At 39.5% G+C, this 11438-nt stretch overlaps 1 protein-coding gene across 4 annotated transcripts in view; it reads right to left on the bottom strand.

The window, feature by feature from the left end:
- Window positions 1–273: 273 nt before the first annotated feature.
- The window catches only part of LOC147912010 (uncharacterized), a 99034-nt gene continuing 87869 nt past the window's right edge, over window positions 274–11438 (bottom strand). For all 4 annotated transcript variants that reach the window (XR_015550751.1, XR_015550752.1, XR_015550750.1 and 1 more), the window contains one exon: window positions 274–1714. The gene's annotated coding sequence lies outside the window, so the exon portion shown is untranslated. The remainder of the gene's footprint in view (window positions 1715–11438) is intronic.

Genomic DNA, 11438 nt, shown 5'->3' with positions numbered 1-11438 from the left:
CTCTCTCACATCATCACTCATGGATTGTCTCCTCAGAAAGCTTTGCCAATGGACTCTCATGTCATATACCAATGTGCCCTCACTAACCAGATTCTGAACAGCCAGAAATTTCAAATAACCAGAACTGGTTTTGACCACCAAAAAAAAGAAGAAGAAAAGAAATGAATAAACTGAATTAATCTACAAGACTGAACAACCGTAACTAGTTTGATAATGAGCATATATTCGCAATATTTGCAATACCTAATATTTGTAACATCTAAAAGTGCTTTATGAATTATCAAAGAAAGAGTAGATTAAGGGCAATATAGCTTTAGTTTTAATTATATTACATTTTCTTCTAACACTTGGAATTTAGTTCAGTTAAATGTAAGTCTTTCATCACCAGGTTTTTCCAAGTCCTTTAATTTCTTTATTATAACATGGTAATATTATAGAATCTATAGGGAATTTTGGAGGCCATGTGGCTTTTTTAGTTTCATTATAATTATGACTGACAACCCAGAAGTTTAAAACCTATAATACTGTTGGCATAAATTAAATACTGAGTAAGCTGGTTAATGCTCAAACCAGAAAATTCAGTTAACTAGACTACCTAATTCCCCAACATTTCTGGAATAATCAGTTTATTCACATGTTATGAGTCTCTGGGTGCTCTCTTAAACATATTGAGTTGAGCTAAACTAACTCTTTATTTGCCTTCTGTATTAGTTTCCTAGGGCTGCCATAACAAGGTACCACAGACTGGGTGGCTTAAAACAACAGAAATGTATTGTCTCACAATTCTGGAGGCTAGAATTTTGAAATCAAGATGTCAGCATGGCCATTCTTCCTCTGAGGGCTCTAGGAAAGAATCCTTCCTTGTTTCTTCTAGCTTCTGGTGATTGCCAGCAATCCTCAGCATTCCTTGGCTTATAGACACATCACTCCAATCTCTGCCTCTGTTGTCTCATGGGGTTCTCCTTATGTGTGTCTGTCTCTGTGTCTCTTCTCCTCTTCTTATAAGGACACCAGTCCTACTGGATTAAGGGCCCACTCCACTCCAGTATGACCTCATCTCTACCTAATTAATTACATCTGCAATGACCCTATTTCCAAATAGGGTCACATTCTGAGGTACTAGAGGTTAGGACTTCAACATATCTTTTAGGGGCCAGAATTCAACCCATAATACCTTCCCATCATCGGGTACCATAACTTAGTCCCAATGAACACCTATCCATCCATAAACTGAAAAAAAAATATTTTTTTCTTTAACAGTCAGCTGGTGCATGGGGAAGAATGGTATGGCATTAGGATTGACTGGACTTGCTGCAGCAGCGAACACTTTCCACTCTCTTGAATTCTTCCCAGTCCAAGTTTAAACTGGGAAGCAGCATCCACAAAGCCAGGCCTCCCAGGGATGACCTCAGAAGAGGAAGGATCCGCTGAGTCCTTGACGGCGGCGGCAAGCTTGAGCTCCTTTGGCTTTGGGATCACTACCTGTGCAAACACCCAGATAGTCCAGATATTCTTCACGGAGAAATCAATGCCAAGTGAGAATCCATTTCTTCCAGGTTAGGCTAGCCATCTTCCCAACTCCAAATAGACCTTCCTTTGTTTCAAGAGGTCACCTTTTATCATCTTTGGCTAGAGTTGCTAGCGAGCAATGTAAGTTGTCAAGTCCAGCCTCTCATCCTTTTCCTTGTCTATCATCAAGGTAGTGAAGCAATGTCTATAAAGCATAGGAAGGAAGAAAAAAAGATGGAAATTACTTTATCAATTAGGTGGATCTTATCAAGACATAAAACATAAAATTGAGTGAAAAAAGTAAGTTTATAAATATCATGTGCCACGTATAATAACATTGTGTCAACGCAGAGAAAAAACTTACCTAAAACAGTACTAATATCATTTGTGAATATATACATATATGTGATGAAATTATAAACACATAGACTAGATATTGCCAAATTTGTGGTGAAGGTTGCTTCTGGGAAGGAAGAGAGGGAAAGAGAAAGGAGAATAGGTTTGGGGCAGAGATAATAGAACATTTCAATTTTATATGTTAAAAAAATAACACTAAAAGAAAATATGCAAAACGTTAACATGCATTGATTCTAAGTGGCTGGTCTTTTTCACATAATCTGTAATCATTTCTGAATGTTTTTAATTTTTCAAAAATAAGTGCATAAATAAAAACATAAGATAACTGTTGTTGAATAATAAAGAACTAGGTATAAATGAGCAAGAGGTTATTTCCTCCTATTCCTACTTTGTGGTTAACGACCTGAGGGGGATTTTCCCAGCTCTGATTAGGATGACCTCAGCAACATTTAGTTCCAAGAGCACTGTCTTCCAATCTAAATTAACTGCACAGAAGACTATCCTCTGAAATGGAAAGAAACACAATTTTGTTAAAAGTTTGAGTTGAGATGACCATAGCCTACTGTCTCTCTAATGTCTCTGACTCTAGACTAGCAGTAGTTCTCCCACTTGGTTCTCCCATCAGGATAACCTGGAGGGCTCGTTTAAACACAGATCGCTAGGCCCCACCACCAGAGTTTCTGATTCCGTAGGTCTGCAGTCAGGCCTAAGAATCTGCATTTCTAAAAGTTCCCAGGTCATGCTGATGCTGCTGGTCTGGGGACTGTACTTTCAGAATCACTGACCTAAGGAAAAAAAGAAAAGCTTAATTAAAATGAAGGCTGATTTTAATGTGAACAATTTATAACTGATAGCAAAGTTTTAAATCAATGGTAGAGGCTTTTTATATAATCATTTTAGATGAGAAATAATATTGGGTTTATTAAAATGTTCATTAATTTATTTGGGGCCAAATATGTCCAAGGGAAACAAAGACTCCTGTGCAGGATTAAGAATACCAAGTGTTAAATTTGTTTAATAAAAATGCAAAATTTTCCTAGAAAGATGAGTATAACATGCAATACATGCATGAATTAATGGCTAGTTTCTTGGTCATCTGTTTTGAGAACAAGGACAGACAACCTCAATCTCTCATGTTGCATTGCCTACAATAACTGCTAACTGCTCACACCTGATCCCCTATAGCATTTATCTTGCACACCTGTCACCCCCCAAATATCCTTCCAACTCATGCCTGCCAACTTTCCAGATGTTTGTTATTTTATATTTTGCTTCTGGCTTCCCAAGATCCCCTATCATTATACAAATTACTGCAATATACAAACTTTGATGATGTGCTCTGAAAAGAAACATCTCGTTCTTAGAGCTGTTTCAAAGAGCCCAGTTTCACTGAAATTCGTATTTCACTGAGCATTTATTTTCAAAACCATTTGATGGATAAACCACCTTCCTAAAGTTACGTTTTGGTTTCTCTTTGCAATCTAAAAATATTTGAAGATGCATGCATGAAAATCCAGGGGTAAAATTATAAAAACCAAAATCATCTGCCTTTAAAATGCTATTTTCACAAAGTTAAAGTTATCAGATATTTCCCAATGTTTTCCATGGGAGCAAAGACAAAACAACTCTGTCAATCGAATAGCAGTTGTTGCTGCGTTTTACCCATCATAGCATCCAATGGAACTCGAACTCTTAGCAAATTAACACTATGAAACGAGAAAGAAGGAAAAGTAGTGACAGCTCCCATCAAGGTTCCTCGGCTTCAATAAAACAAGACTTCACCAAGACTTTTCATATCATACCCCTTTCTTTTCCTTTCCCCTGAACATGGATTCTGGATGCTCAAAGCATCACAGCATAACAACAGCCTATAAAAATTACTGTAGTTGGGCATAATTCAAGATTCTCTACCCCAGGATCTAATTCAACAAAATAATTTCGTATTAACTCAAGAACTTTCCCCTCTGTTTATGGAATGAAGGCTCAAGATCATCAGCCAAAAATTTTTATCCAACACCTCTAGGCTCTAAAACACTGTGGCTGGCACATGGAAAGGTAAGAGAGGAAAGTTGCAGTCTGTGACCTGAGTCAGCTTATTTAAAAAATGGGCTCACAGAAGCTTACCAAAACATTGGCATAAGCAAAGGAGAAGCAATATCGCGATATGAAAAGTAGAGTAATAATAGAGTATTCATCTCAGTTAACTGGAATGGGCTGTTGTAGCTAATGCAGTTTTCTATTCCAAGGAACACTAAGCAGAACGTTTTTTCTTCTTGTTCTAAGATTGTTGCTAGCACATGGTTGTAGTAGGTTTTGTGGACTGGATTGCTCAATTCTGTTCCAACCTCCTTCTGTGCCTTCCTGGATTACAGAGACTTGAAAGCAATAAGCTTTCTTTTCCGGACTCTCTTACAACTAAAATTGTGGATGAGATTTAGATTCTGCATAACAGATGCACTCATCCAATACCTGGATTTGGAAACAAGCTGTGTAGGAAAAGAGGCCAGGTGTGAGAAATTCATTTTGCGGATGCAGATCATAGCTGAGGTGGCCTAGTTCCAACGTCAGCAGCCAAGGCTGTGGTTTCCTGACTTAGCAGAAATGGCTTCCTTGTCACAGCAGAGGTAGTGGCTCCCAAGCCAGTACTTTAGCGATAGTGGTCCACTCAAAAAGCACCTTTCAGACTGTGGTAGGAGCAGCCGTGCCCCTGGAGACCCCATTTTGTGGTTTGATTTGAAAGTGGCTTCCGGCAGTCCAGCTCATAGTCTGTCTCTTCAGCCCCTCCAATGATATTGCCACTTAACACCCCTTATTATTCCCTTTCTGCTTAAGCTGGTTATTATTGATTCTGTCTCTTCAAGTAATCTCTAATAAATACAGTAGATGTCCACTGCCTTTCCTTCAGAAATATAATATAATAAATGTACTTGATGAATAAGTACCTTAAAATTCATCAAAACCATTGCTAAGAAAATTAAAAAGTTTTGTTTAAACAAAATTAAGGAATGCCAAATCACTGAACTTACAGGAGTGACTTAATTTCACTTGGACAAAAATCTCCTTTCATACTATCACAGCAAGTAAAATATTATAGGTATAGAGGAATAGGGAAACCAAGTGAAGAGAATACTGCAAGATATAATTAAGTCGATAAATATGGCTGTGTGTCGGTAGTAGGTTTAATATTTCTTTTTTTCTTTTTTTGAGGAAGATTGGCCCTAAGCTAATATCTGTTGCCAATCTTCCTCTTTTTCTTTTTTCTCCCCTAAGCCCCAGTACATTGTTGTATATCCTAGTTGTAGGTCCTTCTAGTTCTTCTATGTGGGATGCCACCTCAGCATGGCTTGATGAGCAGTGAGTAGGTCCGCACCCAGGATCCAAACCTGCAAACCCCAGGCCGCCGAAGCGGAATGAGTGAACCCAACCACTACGCCACCAGGCTGGCCCCAAGGTTTAATATTTCAATAGTTGCTGGTAGAGACTCCAGAAACTGTCCAGGAAAAGACAATGTGGGCTTGGAATGAGGTGGTAAGAAGGGATGGAGAGTAGAACAAAGATGGTGAGCATCATAATTTGGATTCTCCCAGAAGCAAATCTTGAGATGACAATTTGAATGCAAGTAGTTTTTGTTTTTTTGTGAGGAAGATTGGCCCTGACCTAACATCTGTTGCCAATCTTCCTCTTTTTGCTTGAGGAAGATTGGCCCTGAGCTAACATCTGTGCCAATCTTTCTCTCTTTTGTATGTGGGATGCCTCCACAGCCTGCCTTGATATGTGGTATGTAGGTCCGCACCCAGGATCCAAACCTGCAAACCCCAGGCTGCCAAAGCAGAGTGCATGAACTTAACCACTAATCCACTGAGCCAGCCCCACAAGCAGTTTTTTAAGAGATAAAAATCAGTAGGGGAACAGGGAAATGTATTAGTTTTTTATTTCTCTTATAACAAATTTGGTGGCTTAAAACAACACAAACTTATTCTCTTAGAGTTCTGGAGGTAAGAAGTCCAAAATCAGTTTTACTGGGCTAAAGTCAAGGTGCCAACAGGGCTGGTTCCTTCTGGAGGCTCCAGGGGTGAATCCATTTCCTTTCTTCTTCCAGCCTTCTAGTGGCCGTCACTATTCCTTGGCTTCAGGCCTCTTCCTCTATCTTCAAAGCACATCACCCAGTCTCTGCTTCCATCATCACATCACCTCCTACTCTCACTCTGAATTCTCCAGAATCCCTCTTAATAAGGACTCATGTGACACTACAAAAAAGAAAACTATAGAACATAGACACAAACATAGATGCAACACAGATGCAAAAATACTCAACAAAATATTAGCAAACCAGACTAAACAGTACATTAAAAGGATCATACACCATGATCAAGTGGCATTTATCCCTGGGATGCAAGGATGGTTCAACATACACAAATCAATAAATGTGATACACCACATTAACAAAACAAAGGGAAAAAATTATATGACCATCTCAATAGATGCAGAAAAAGCATTTGACAAAATTCAACATCCTTTCACAAAAAAATCTGTCAACAAATTAGGTATAGAAGGAATGTACCTCAACATAATAAAGGCCATATATGACAAGCCCACAGCCAACATCATACTCAACAGTGAAAAGCTGAAAGCTTTTCCTCTAAGACCAGGAACAAGACATGGTTGCCCACTCTCACTAATTTTATTCAACATAGTACTGGAAGTCCTAACCAGAGCCATTAGGCAAGAAAAAGAAATATAAGGCATCCAAACAGGAAAGGAAGAAGTAAAATTGTCTCTGTTTGCAGATGGCATGATCTTATATAGAAAACCCTACAGACTCCACCAAAAAAAACTGTTAGATGTAATAAACAAATTCAGCAAAGTTGCCGGATACAAAATCAACACTTAAAAATAAATTGCATTTCTATACACTAATAATGAAAAATCGAAAAGGAAATTAAGAAAACAATACGTATATAAAACAAAATAAAATCCACTAAGAATTATTTAAATTGATAGGAAAGTTTGGTAAAGTGGTTATACACAAGTTAAATATATAGGAACTAATAGTTTTCCTTCCCCAAAGTAGCCAAATAGAATAAATACTTGAAAAACAGATCACACTCACAAGAGCAACAAAAACATAAAATACCCATTTATTTAATATACAGAACCCCTATGATAAAAATTATAAAATCTTACTAAGACATATAAAGGCAGACTTAAATATATAGAATTGGGCCATACTCCTGGCTGTCATGACAGAATGTTATAAAGAGATCAGTTCTTCCTAAAATGATGTATAGAGTTAATGCAATTCCAATCAAAATTCCATTTTTTAATTTCAAAATATTTATCTCAAAAATGTGTGTTGTGATCCCATCTTTCACTCTAACCATCTTCATAATTTCAAGTAAGGTGAAAAAACTAAGTTTGGTCTGTAATGGCATCAATATGATTAGGGAAGTATCCAGGGCTTCTGAAGACCACGGGTGTTCCAGAACCAGGAAATATGTTCATGCCATGCCATCTTGTCCCAAGCAAGGCTACTGCCCTTCAGTCTCTATTTCTTCTATTAAACAGAATCACCCGGTGATTACTTCCAGCAACTTTTTTTCCCCCTCAACTAGTTGAAATTTAGTATGTAAGTACATCTGAGTACTTGCCTACTTATCTATTGATTATGGACATGGTGGATGACCCCAAGGCCCAATATATCTTGAACAGTCCAGCTTCTTCATATGCTGAAGATCATGAGATGCCAAGAGCACACAAAGAGAATATGGGAGATGAGTTGAATCATCGTTTGTGGCATCAGGCTGCTTATCACATACCCCTACAGTGTTCCCCCAGCCCTACTATTATGCACTGTGGATGAGGTTGCCTATTGCTAGACTGCTTTGGAAGACTCTTGACCACTCTTTAAGTCTCCATAAAGGACTCACACCCTAGAAGATTGAATTATTATGTGGGTCCCATGCAGCCCACTGGTTGCATGAGGGTTCTAACCTTCCCATGTAATTGGTCCTTGCTTTCCTTTAATTATCCCAGCACTCCAATGGGCTACACTCCTGGGAAGGAGGTCCTGGTCCTGGGAATGAAGTCCTTCAGGGGTCACAGGTCCCTCCATCTGTGGCTCTAAGACCTCCAGGGCATAGTTGTTATCTCCATGGTCAAAGCCAGGTTTTTGACAAGTCTGGCATTCCGGCTAGCAGGAAGAAGGACTGAGCAAAGGAGTTGAAAGCTGCACATTTTCAAATGGCATTGAGGAGAACTTGGTCACATGGACACACCTAATCTCAAGAGGATCTGGGAGTGTAGATTCTAGTGCCTAAGAGAAGAGGAGAATGGATTCAGGATGCAACAAGCTGCCTTCCACAGCTACTTTATTAATCTCTGCATGGAGCAGAGCAGTGAAGGGGCACAGGCTTAAACATTTGAGAACAGGGCCGGCCCCGCGGCTTGGCAGTTGAGTGCGCGCACTCTGCTACTGGCAACCCGGATTCGGATCCCGGGCGCGCGCCGACACACCGCTTTTCTGGCCATGCTGAGGCGGCGTCCCACACACAGCAACTAGAAGGATGTGCAACTATGACATACAACTATCTACTGGGGCCTTGGGGGGAAAAAGGGGAAAATAAAGGAGGAGGATTGGCAATAGATGTTAGCTCAGGGCCGGTCTTCCTCAGCAGAAAACATTTGAGAACAAAGGTCAGAGTTCCTGCTTCATCACTTGCACACTGTATGCCTACATTTTAAAAACACTTCCCTGTTGAGAGCCAGCCCTGATGGCCTAGTGGTTAAAGCTCGGCGCTCACCATTTCCACGGCCCTGGTTCGCTTCCCAGTCACATAACCGTGACACCACTCGTCTGTCAGTTGCCATGCTGTGGTGACAGCTCACATAGAAGAACCAGAACGACTTACAACTAGGATATACAACCATGCACTGGAGCTTTGGGGAGGAAAAAATATATATATATATATAAAATAAAAACACTTCCCCCTTGAAAGTATTGGCCTGTCACAATGTCATCCTTTCCCAGATGCATTGCTGAGTGGGCACTCAAGCTAGATGAAGGAGAATATGCTAACAAAATCTCAGGCATTTGGGGAAGGATCTTTACCCAATATACAAGTTTTAAAAATAAACGCCTTTGTGGTAACCAGCCCATAAAAGATGTTTTAGAAATTGTGAAGGGGCATCTGATTGCATGTACCCATTTCAAATTTAGCAAAGTCCCTTCTAGGTTTGGCTAAGTCACTTTCTCCCTCTTGCTTTTCATATTTCACTGATGTTTCAAAGCCAATCCCTAGGGGAAGGGCTTGTCAATTTTTACTAATCAAGTGCAAAATGGCCTCCTAAATGTATTTTTCTCAGGCTTTGTGTTCTTCATTTATCACGTGCTTTGACATTGTTAAGCCCAAGGCCATCTAACAATCCCTCTTTTACTGAAAATAAATCACATTTATTTCTAACTAAGACACCCTTGGAGGAAAGGGAGAGAACGAAGTAGCTGGTTTACTTAAGTACAGAACCAAGAAATGCAAAAGTCCTCCTTGGTTTTCGTCAGCCCTTTCCAAAGGCCATAACATATTCCTCAAAATAAGCACAATTGACCAAGATGTACTGCAACAGCAGAAAAAGAGACATTGTTCAAAAATACAGTCTTTTGACTTAAAAATGTAATCATCTCATTAGTGACATAGATCAGAATAATCCAAACAATTGTATTTCATATGAAGATTAGTCTAAATGGAACCCGGAATTAATTCTAAAATGGATGAGTGTTTGGAAAAATAAAGCAATCCTTCCTTCGGTAGCTGAGTCTCTGAGCTGCTGATTCCATATCTGTGTCAGATAACACCTTAAAATGGATAAAACCTCATGAATAGAGTAAAGAGGCTTCTTTGTGGCTGCTTTTCTATAAATCACACAACACTTCTGTTTACTTTTACTAAAGAATGAGATGAATGTAAGTTGAAGAGTATAGCAAATGAAGTGGCTGTCAACAAATAATTCTAAGGGATAAATCTTTTCAAAAATAATCAGATTGCTTTCGGGATTGGGAGAAAAGGATAATAGATGCTGGCAGAGCCACCAGAAGCAATTTATCTGGATTGTAGAAAGATATTTGATAACCTTTGGTACAGTAAACTAATGAATAAAATTAAGGAATTTAAAAATCAGTGCTAGCATGCATACATGGAAATTATCCTGGCTGGAGTTTGAGATGCAATATTTCAAAGGCAATGGTATCAAATTGTCATAGTAACTAAGACAGAAAGGAATTCCTGGTATTTGCTTAGGCAAGATAAGCTATCAGGTAAGTAAAATTTTATTCTAAACAGTAAAGTTCTTTTGTGGAAAAAATGTAGGTTTGCCTATATAAGCCTAAGCATATAATCTAAGTCCCATAATATTTTTAACTTTGATATATAGTCATTTCTCCTTTATGAAAGGAAATCACTCTTGCCTGTCAACTCAAATTGGAATTCTTTAAAATTTTTCTTGGAAATCTGTTTGCAAAAAGATGTGATCCCCAAGCTGTAATACCAAAGGCGAGGCAAGCAAGGCTTTTATGACCTGGTTCCGACGTACCTTTCAATATTAATTTCCATCAAACCCTGCCCCAGCCATGCTCTCTAAGCTCTAATTATTTAAGAATATCCATTATTTCCAGAACAGGCCATTTCTTTCCATCTAATTTTGTCATATACTATTCCCTCCACCTAGAATGCTCTTCTTCCTGCCTCTTCTACCTCTCCTACCTCCCCTCTAGCATCTTGGCAAAAATCTTACTTATCCTTATCTCATAAAGAACCAGTTTCCATGTCTCTTCCTTTATCAGACCATCCTTAATGATCCCAAGCAGAATTGGTTCTACTTTCCTTTTCCAGCTACGGGCATGGCCACGCTCTACTGCAATGCCCTGTTTACACGCCAATCTTCCTGTCTTGGGTATGAGTTCCCCAAGGACAGAGACAGGGTCTCACAAATCTTTGAATTCCCAGGATCTTCCCCATAGCCACTGTCTAATGCATGTGGGATAAAGGAACTAAAGTGTAATAACTGCTGTTGGTGCCCTGCCCATAGCCCCTTAGCTCTTTCTTTTCAGTGCACACCAGCTCAACTTCCAACTATGAGTGCCTGCGATGTTTTGCCAGAGGACTTTCTCTGGCTGCTGAAGCTTGCTCTGCCCACACCCAGGCTGAGGGTACAGAGAAGGCTAGAGGTACAGGGGCAGCCTTCAACCAATGACTGACATGAGTTGGTGGATAAAGACTCCAGTCCTCTCACCCCTTGAGTGGAATGACTCTGAGTTGCAATGGTCTACACTGTCAACCAGAATTCCCCAGACTGGGATTAACCTCAAGTTGCCCTTAGTTATTGTCCTGATAACACACCTTGCAACAACTTCCTTCCCTTCTCTGTCTCATTTTCCCATAGTGGTGATTCCTCGGACCGACTCCCACATAAACAACTTGCACTCAAATCCTTGTCTCCACATCTACTTACAGGGGAATCCAAATTAAGAAAACAAAACACTGAGTTGAACATGGCACAAAGTTTCAAGGGGGTGTCAGTCA

Source organism: Ceratotherium simum, chromosome X (assembly GCF_057802395.1).
Source record: "Ceratotherium simum simum isolate JZ-2026a chromosome X, ASM5780239v1, whole genome shotgun sequence".
Classification (NCBI taxonomy): Eukaryota; Metazoa; Chordata; class Mammalia; order Perissodactyla; family Rhinocerotidae; genus Ceratotherium; species Ceratotherium simum.
The sequence above is the reverse complement of the archived record's forward strand: the minus strand, read 5'-3'. Positions and strand labels throughout refer to the sequence as shown.